This window comes from Lagenorhynchus albirostris, chromosome 12, assembly GCF_949774975.1.
Source record: "Lagenorhynchus albirostris chromosome 12, mLagAlb1.1, whole genome shotgun sequence".
Lineage (NCBI taxonomy): Eukaryota > Metazoa > Chordata > Mammalia > Artiodactyla > Delphinidae > Lagenorhynchus > Lagenorhynchus albirostris.
The window spans coordinates 70,513,494-70,523,746 of NC_083106.1; positions in this window are offsets into that span (position 1 = coordinate 70,513,494).

Sequence of the window (10,253 nt, forward strand, 5' to 3'; positions counted from 1 at the left end):
TTTTCCATACATACATCCCTCACAGCACTTGTATCCAAAATGTATAAAGAACTACTATAGCTCAATAAGGAAAAGGCAGCCAACCTAATTTTTAAATGAGGAAAATCTTGAACAGGCACTTCATGAAAGAGGATAACTAATAATGGAAAAGAACCTGAAAAAGAACTCTCTCTCTCTCTATATATATATATATATATCACTTTGCTGTACACACACTGAAATTATACTTCAATTTAAGAAATGGTTAATTAAAAAGCAAAACAAAACAAAAAAAGGGCTTACCTAAATATCCAATAAGAATTTGAACAAAGCTCTCAATATCAATAGCCAGTAGGAAAGTGTAAGTTAAAGTCACAATGAAATACCGTGACACAGCTGCCAGAATGGCTAAATGTTTTTTAATGATACAGTAGGTCAGAGAGGGTGGGAAACAACTGAAACTCTCATACACTGCTGTTTGGAACAACTGTTTTGGAAAGTTGATTGGCAGTATCTACTAAAATGAAACATGCAATATCTCTATGACTCAGCAATTCTACATATCTACCCCAAAGAAATGAGTACACATGTTTACTCTAAGACACAGATCAGAACTGTCATAGCACTATTAGGTATAATAGCCCCCAACTAGAAACAATGTAAATGTCTATCAACAGTTAATGGATGAATAATTTATGACATGTTTATACTATGGAATGTTTTACAGCAGTAATAAAGGATGAACTAGTGGTATGCAATGACAAGGATAATTTCACAGAAATAGTGCTGAACTTAAAAAGCTGGTACAAAAGTGTACATTCTGTATTCTTCCATTTTACAAAGTTCAAAGAAAGGCAAAACTAATGTATGATGATAGAATTTTCTTTTTAAAAGGCTCCTGAATGATTCTAATGTGCATCTAGGTTTGAGAACTACTTACATGCCAGGGAGGTAACTGAGGTCCCAGGAAGTGAGGAGACTTGGCCGGGTTTTCTTGATTCCCAGCTTTGTTTTACGTGTATGAACAACACTGCCGCCTCCGTTACAAAAAAATGATCCCACCAGAACCTGATTCTATGTGCAACACATGGATCCCAGACCCTAAGCTGTTTTTACTGTCCTCAACAAACTCACTCAGTGTAGATTGATTCCATGTGCGCCTGAGAGATGGCTTTCATTCAGGAGTGAGTGAACATTTCTGATTCTTTTTCCACAAAAACTTTTTTAGATAATTTCTGCTATTTTATTTTTATTGAAGTATAGTTGATTTACAATGTTGTGTTAGTTTCAGGTGTACAGCCCAGTGACTCAGTTATATATATACGTATATATTATTTTTCAGATTCTTTTCCCTTATAGGTTATTACAAAACATTGAGTATAGTTCCCTGTGCTATACCGTAGGTCCTTGTTGGTTATCTGTTAATTTCTGTTATTTTAAAATGGCAAGCACATAAGAGTATCCGTAAACATGAAGGAAGCAGAAGCAATACATATTTCCCTCAGGTGTCATTTTACATCTCTACCTGATACTAGTTAAACCAATGTTCTGATATCGGTGTTCACCTTCTTTTTCTTTTGGCTTTTTGTTCATTTTTTAATAAATTGAAATATAGTTGATGTAGAATATCATGTTAGTTTCAGGTGTACTACATAATGATTTGACATTTGCTTTCATTATGAAACGATCATCATAATAAGTCTAGTAACTATCCATCCGCATACAAAATTATTACAATATTATCGACCGTATCCCTTATGCTGTGTATTACACCCTGTGACTTATTTATTGTATAACTGGAGGTTTGTACCTCTTTCTGTTCATTTTAAAAGTCATTTAGAAAGATTCTGAAAGGCTTAGGAAAAGGAGAATTTCAATCTCCATCAGGGAATTGAGAAAGTTTTTGGTCTATTAAAAATGCTTATTATGTATATTCGGTGCCTTAATTCTACGTGACAAAATGATAAATGCAGAAAAATGTTCATATTCTCTGCTTCTGGCATTAGCAAGCATTGAATGCATTCAGATTAATAAAATTCAAGTGTTGCCAATATAAAGGAAAGAGGCTGTTATCACTGTGCACCCTTAGTTATTAGCAATCATGACAGCTCAAGGAAAGTCAACTGACATTTATTTATGAAAGGATTTGAACAGTCACAGCTGAAATTCACAAATGTAGATGCAGATAACTGTGGAAAGTCACAAGAAATGGTAGGAAAGAAAAACTAGTAAGGAGAGTGAGCAACCGTAATCAGCTTTGTTGAAACAAGGAGTATTAATGGAGGTAACTCCTCAGTTTTTTACTCTTCTGAAATCTTTCTTCTCTTCTAAATTTCTCCTTCTCCTCTCTTCCTCCTCCTTCTTTGTCTTCCAGAGTGTTGTCACCTACACAAAATGCTCTGTGGGGCTTGAAATGTGTTTCCTTATTAGTTTATCTGAATCTCAACTTAATTTTTCTATTGGTGAGAACACTGGTTCTTAACCTGTAGCTTTTTTTTTGGGGGGGGGGTATGCGGGCCTCTCGCTGTTGTGGCCTCTCCCGTTGCGGAGTGCTCCGGATGCACAGGCTCAGTAGCCATGGCTCACGGGCCCAGCAGCTCCGTGGCATGTGGGATCTTCCCAGACCAGGGCATGAACCCGTGTCCCCTGCATCGGCAGGCGGACTCTCAACCACTGCGCCACCAGGGAAGCCCAACCTGTAGCTTTTTTTATCTCCAAGTATATCAATGGTGTTAATACCCATCCAATGCCATTTTCTTCATAGTTACCATTTCCTCATACTTCGCAACGTGCCTGATACGTCACACCTGCTTGTGAGTTCCCTTCCACCCACCAGTCAACCATCCTAATTCACGGCCAGAGCCAAGGGCTCTCTGCTCCACCCGCCACCAGTATTGCAGTCCTCATTGCTAGCTGGGCAGCGAGTCATCCAGCTCCGAAGCCCCATCGTATTATCTGTGTTCTTGGACCACTGCTGGTACTGTCTCAGGTTGGCTTCTCTTGATGAAACAATCAACACACGTGTAAAGGAGGGGCTGACGTAGATTGGGCACAGGGAAACGTCAGACCGTGATACAGGATGACGAAGCCTCAGCCACGGCCCCAAGGAGCTAGAGCACATCCTGTTCATCATTGTGGTGCCCACTGAACCCTTATTCGCCCGCCAGCATCAGTCACTGTATGTGGGCCTCTGGGAAGGGCTTGCCTGGAAGAAGGAGTCTGTCTGCTGCTGAGGCAAACCCAGAAAGTGCTGACAGCTCCGGCATTGAGTCCTTCCTGGAAGGGGGATTGTTTCCATCACAGAGATGCATGAGGACAGAATGCAGACTAGGTCAGGTCTGAAAAGGATCCAATCCTCCAAAATGACCCCAGATTTCACTTGAAAGACTATAGGTTTCATTCAGGTCTGATCTTAATTTACAGCCCAGAGTGTGGGCCAAAACGTCTCCATTTACTTTGGGAAATACTCCCAAATCTCACTTACCTAAATACTTGGTACACTGTAAGGTCACTAAGAGGGCTTTTTAAAATGTACTTTTGAAAGAGATTTCTAGTTTGGTTTTCAAGAAAGATTATGTATGAAAAAAAGTTTTGGAGGGAAATGATATAACTCTAAAAGAGATTTAATATCAGCGGGGGAAAAGGATTAGGGAAAAAGGGAACTCATGGCATCTCACTGAAGTACGTTTGATCTTAGGCCCTGCTTTAGATATTAATTTCTGAGCTAATGAGGCTCGGCCAGACTCTTGGGATGTAGGAACCATTTTCCAAAAACATCTTTAGCTTTATCCTATTTCCCTGAATCCAGACCAGGATCCTATAAATCTGTAATTTAAATTCTGTCCTGGCCATGTAAAAGGTTTAACCACTACGTTAAATCCAGTAGACAATTTAAAAATCCTAATTTAGGGGCGTTAATCCCTTTTTTTTTTTTTTCCGGTACACGGGCCTGTCACTGGTGTGGCCTCTCCCGTTGCGGAGCACAGGCTCCGGACGCGCAGGCTCAGCGGCCATGGCTCACGGGCCCAGCCGCTCCACAGCATGTGGGATCTTCCCGGACCGGGGCACGAACCTCTATGCCCTGCATCGGCAGGCGGACTCTTAACCACTGCGCCACCAGGGAAGCCCCCTTTCTCTCTTGAGAGTGTTCCATGTTTGGCCTCATCACAAAAGCGAGCACCCTGTTACCACCAAGCTTTCCGTCCTTGAAACAGCTCCCATTAACCAGCAGAGCAGCCTAAAGAAGAAAAATGTCCACTAAGCAGAATATGGATGTTCTCTCAGGACACCAGAGCTTTGCTGGGAACTAATTTGAAACCAGTTTCCCATACATTAGGCTTCACAAGGTCACACTGTGCACTTTTGGTATCTGGCCGATAAGGGTATTTTCAGTAACAGTTTCAAGAACAGGAATGCTAGAATGCTAAACCATTGTTTTCAATTGTCTTACCAACTGTCAAATCAAATTCCTTTGTTTCTCTGGTGGCCAATAAGAATTGTATCAAATATTTTGTGTGTGTGTGATTTTAAAAATTGAAGTATAATTGACATAGAACATTATATTAGCTTCAGGTGTACAACATAATGATTCAATAGTTGTATATATCGTGAAATGATCATCACAGTAAGTGTAGTTAACATCCCTCACCATCCACAGTTACAGAACATTTTTTTCTTGTGATGAGACCTTTTCAGATCTATTCTCTTAGCACTGTTCAAGTACACTAATACATTATTATTAACTATGGTCGCCATGGTACATTACATCCCCATAGCTTATTTATTTCATAACTGGAAGTTTGTTCCTCAAAAATATTTCTTGAAATAAAAACAAAAAATACTTTAGAATTATAAATTTGGAGCTTGTGTCATTGATCAATCCACATACTATGGGTTGATCCTATCAATTATGTAAAAATAGAGCATCCACCTTATTGCCAGATTCACATTTCATTCAAGAAAGGTTTGGAGAGTTTACTGGGGTCTATGTCTGGCGATGAAAATAAATATTCTACTTCAGTACTAAAAGTATTCCTGGAACTCTTCCCTTTGTTCAATTAATTGACTAGGAGCAATTCAGATGCAATGTTTCCTCTTATTAAATTCATACCACCCCAAACTTTCTTCAAACAAAGCAAGGTTAACATTTTGTTCTCAGTCCTTCAGAGTAAGTGACAGTATCCAAGTTCTTCTCACTTTCTCCTATTGCTTCTTCTCCCTCTTTTTTCCTCCTCAACCAGAGTGTAAGCTCCTCCAGAGCAAAAAAAAACAAGCCTTGTTTTCTATCGCCTTCATTGCCTGGCATGAGTCCAGTAGATAAAACAGTCCCCAAGGCCTGGACAAGTGGGACTATTAAATGTAATTTTACAGTTTGGTGGGGTTGAAGCTGTAGCACATTTCAGCCTGACGGGCCTATGTAATTAGTTCCTGTGAGAAGTCAGGAAAAGGAGGCGATGTCAATAAACTAGAACTCAGTCAGCAAAAGTGACCCATGTCAGCATGTAATTCCCCTTCCTCGTCCTCCACTGTCACCATTCAGCCATCTTTTCCACACTGATGGTCACCATCTGGCAGTCATCTCTTCCCACCTCTGCCCTCCAGCCAAAGGACTCAGGTTGATCAAATTGTCAGTGGGGAGAGAATGAAGGAATGGCCCGTTACAGCATAACTAGCCCTGAGTCCCACACCTCTGTGGGAATCACCTTCATAGTAACAGATGAAACCACAGGCCTCTGACGCTGCTGGGGGCCTCAGAGTTCTCCAGAAGCCTGCTGCTAAAAATAAGTGTTAGATAGACATGCAGACTCTCAAGCCCTGCTCCCTTCCTACTGAACCAGAATCGGAGGTTTAACAAGATCCCCAAGTCATCTGCATACACAATAAAGTCTGAAAAGCACTAGAATATGCTTCATTATGTGTACCAGAAAACTGAGCCCGGGAGAAGCTACGTATCTAAATAAAATGCATCAGGACAGATTTGTAGATCAATTCATTCATTGATCCTGGAGAAACAATAACAGGAAAGTGTACAACACATTAGTAAAAGCAGGGCTTTGGCTCCTTACAAAAGACTTTACCATCAACTGAACGAGAAATCCAATTGCATGACAATACTTCGGAGTGTATCACAGCAGTTCATTAATATTTCTAAGCACCATCATAAGGACTATACAGTAAATACTTGCATTAAATTAAATTAAAAATTGTTTTCTTTTTTAACTTTTTATTTTATACTGGAGTATAGCCGATTAACAATGTTGTGATAGTTTCAGGTGCACAGACATACATATACATGTATCCATTCTTCCCCCAAATCCCCTCCCATCCAGGCTGCCATATAACACTGGGCAGAGTTCCCTATTCTATACAATAGGTCCTTGTTGGTTATCCATTATAAGTATAACCGTGTTTATTTATTTGTTTGTTGCTTTGTTTTGTTTTTACCTGAGCTGGGTCATACAAGTGCTAAAAGACAGTTCTTTGTCTTCAGGCAAGATTTTTGTAGTTTCTAGGATTCCTAAGGTTGTTACTCTCTTCATCCTTGACTTTTCTACCTGGTCTATTATTTCACCTCCAGCCACGTGCAGATCCCTATTTTTTAATTACTTGTTAATAAAAGGTAATATATGCCCTACATGGAGAATACAAGAGAATATTTCAAAGACTAGAAATTACCTAGAGTTCCAACCCAAGAGAAACACAGTTAACATGTGAAATGTATTTTCTTCCAAGTTTTTAATGTAGTTAAAATGATACTGTATTTATAGGTTGGTATGCTGATTTATTTTAAATTAAGAAAAAGAGTATTATCAGGTTATTACCTGGAACGTAATCAAAACTTCATATAGGAGACCTTCAAGATGGCGGAAGAGTAAGACGCGGAGATCACCTTCGTCCCCACAAATACATCAGAAATACATCTACACGCGAAACTGCTCCTATAGAACACCCACTGAACGCTGGCAGAAGACTTTAGACCTCTCAAAAGGCAAGAAACCCCCCACGTACCTGGGTAGGGCAAAAGAATAAACAGAGACAAAAGAATAGGGACGGGACCTGCACCAGTGGGAGGGAGCTGTGAAGGAGGAAAAGTTTCCACACACTAGAAGCCCCTTCGCGGGCTCTGCGGGTGGCGGAGGCGGAAAGCTTCGGAGCCGCAGAGGAGAGCACACCAACAGGGGTGCGGAGGGCAAAGCGGGGAGATTCCCACACAGGATCCGTGCCGACCGGCACTCACCAGCCCGAGAGGCTTGTCTGCTCCCCCGCCGGGGCGGGCGGGGCTGGGAGCTGAGGCTCGGTCTTCGGTCGGAGCGCAGGGAGAGGACTGGGGTTGGCGGCGTGAACACAGCCTGAAAGGGGTTAGTGCGCCATGGCTAGCTGGGAGGGAGTCCGGGGAAAAGTCTGGACCTGCCGAAGAGGCAAGAGACTTTTTCTTACCTCTTTGTTTCCTGGTGCGCGAGGAGAGGGGATGAAGAGCGCTGCTTAAAGGAGCTCCAGAGACTGGCGCGAGCCGCAGCTAAAAGCGCGAACCACAGAGACGGGCATGAGACGCTAAGGCTGCTGCCGCCACCAAGAAACCTCTGTGCGAGCACAGGTCACTATCCACACCCCCCTTCCGGGGAGCCTGTGCAGCCCGCCACTGCCAGGGTCCCGGGATCCAGGGACAACTTCCCCAGGAGAACGCACGCGCGCCTCAGGCTGGTGCAACGTCATGCCGGCCTCTGCCGCCGCAGGCCCGCCCCGCACGCCGTGCCCCTCCCTCACGCCGGCCTGAGTGAGCCAGAGCCCCTGAATCAGCTGCTCCTTTTACCCCGTCCTGACTGAGTGAAGAACAGACGCCCTCGGGCGACCTACACGCAGAGGCGGGGCCAAATCCAAAGCTGAGCCCCCGGGAGCTGTGCGAACAAAAGAAGAGAAAGGGAAATTGCTCTCAGAAGCCTCAGGAGCAGCGGATTAAAGCTCCACAATCAACTTGATGTACCTGCATCTGTGGAATACTGAATAGACAATAAATCATCCCAAATTGAGGAGGTGGACTTTGGGAGCAAGATTTATGATTTTTTTCCCCTTTTCCTCTTTTTGTGAGTGCGTATGTGTATGCTTCTGTGTGTGATTTTGTCTGTATAGCTTTGCTATTACCATTGGTCCTAGGGTTCTGTCGGTTTTTTTTTTTTTTAGTATAGTTTTTAGTGCTTGTTATCATTGGAGGATTTATTTTTTGGTTTGGTTGCTCTCTTCTTTGTTTTCTTATTACTTTTTTATTTCTAATAATTATTTTTTATTTTAATAACCTTATTTTGTTTTATTTTATTTACTTTTTTTCTTTCTTTTTTTTCTCCCTTTTATTCTGAGCCGTGTGGATAACAAGGTCATGGTGCTCCAGCTGGGTGTCAGGCCTGTGCCTCTGAGGTGGGAGAACTGAGATCAGAACACTGGTCCACCAAAGACCTCGCAGCTCCACGTAATATCAAACAGCGAAAATCTCCCAGAGATCTGCATCTCAACACCAACACCCAGCTCCACTCAACAACCAGCAAGCTACAGTGCTGGACACCATATGCCAAACAACTAGCAAGACAGGAACACAGCCATACCCATTAACAGAGAGGCTGCCTAAAATCATAATAAGATCAAAGACACCCCAAAACACACCACCGGACTTGGACCTGCACACCAGAAAGACAAGATCCAGTCTCATCCACCAGAACACAGGCACTAGTTAACTCCACCAGGAAGCCTACACAACCCACTGATCCAAACTTAGCCACTGGGGGCAGACACTAAAAACAATGGGAAATACGAACCTACAGCCTGCAAAAAGGAGACCCCAAACATAGTAAGTTAAGCAAAATGACAAAGCAGAGAAACACAGAGCAGATGAAAGAGCAAGGTAAAAACCCACCAGACCAAACAAATGAAGAGGAAATAGGCAGTCTACCTGAAAAAGAATTCAGAGTAATGATAGTAAACATGATTCAAATTTTGGGAAATAGAATGGAGAAAATACAAGAAATGTTTAACAAGGACCTAGAAGAACTAAAGAGCAAACAAACATTGGTGAAAAACACAGGAAATGAAATTTAAAATGCTCTAGAAGGAATCAATAGCAGAATAACTGAGGGAAAAGAATGGATAAGTGACCTGGAAGATAAAATAGTGGAAATAACTACTGCAGAGCAGAATAAAGAAAGAAGAATGAAAAGAATTCAGGACAGTCTCAGAGACCTCTGAGACAACATTAAACGCACCAACATTCAAATTATAAGGTTCCCAGAAGAAGAGGACAAAAAGAAAGGGACTAAGAAAATATTTGAAGAGATTATAGTTGAAAACTTCCCTAATATGGAAAATGAAATAGTTAATCAAGTCCAGGAAGCGCAGAGTGTCCCATACAGGATAAATCCAAGGAGAAACACGCCAAGACACATATTAATCAAGCTATCAAAAATTAAATACAAAGAAAAAATATTAAAAACCGCAAGGGAAAAACAACAAAAAACATACAAGGAAATCCCCATAAGGATAACAGCTGATCTTTCAGCAGAAACTCTACAAGCCAGAAGGGAGTGGTAGGACATATTAAAAGCGATGAAAGGGAAAAACCTACACCCAAGATTACTCTACCCAGCAAGGATCTCATTCAGATTTGACGGAGAAATTAAAACCTTTACAGACAAGCGAAAGCTAAGAGATTCAGCACCACCAAACCAGATTTACAACAAATGCTAAACGAACTTCTCTAGGCAGGAAACACAAGAGAAAGACCTACAATAACAAACCCAAAACAATGAAGAAAATGGTAATAGGAACATACATATCGATAATTACCTTAAATGTAAATGGATTAAATGCTCCAACCAAAAAACATAGAGTGGCTGAATCAATACAAAAACAAGACCCATATATATGCCGTCTACAAGAGACCCACTGCAAACCTAGGGACACATACAGACTGAAAGTGAGGGGATGTAAAAAGATATTCCATGCAAATGGAAATCAAAAGAAAGCTGGAGTAGCAATTCTCATATCAGACAAAATAGACTTTAAAATAAAAACTATTACAAGAGACAAAGAAGGACACTACATAATGATCAAGGGATCAATCCAAGTAGAAGATATAACAATTGTAAATATTTATGCACCCAACATAGGAGCACCTCAATATATAAGGCAAATGCTTTATGTATAAACAGCCATAAAAGGGGAAATCGACAGTAGCACAGTCATAGTAGGGGACTTTAACACCCCACTTTCACCAATGGACAGATCATCCA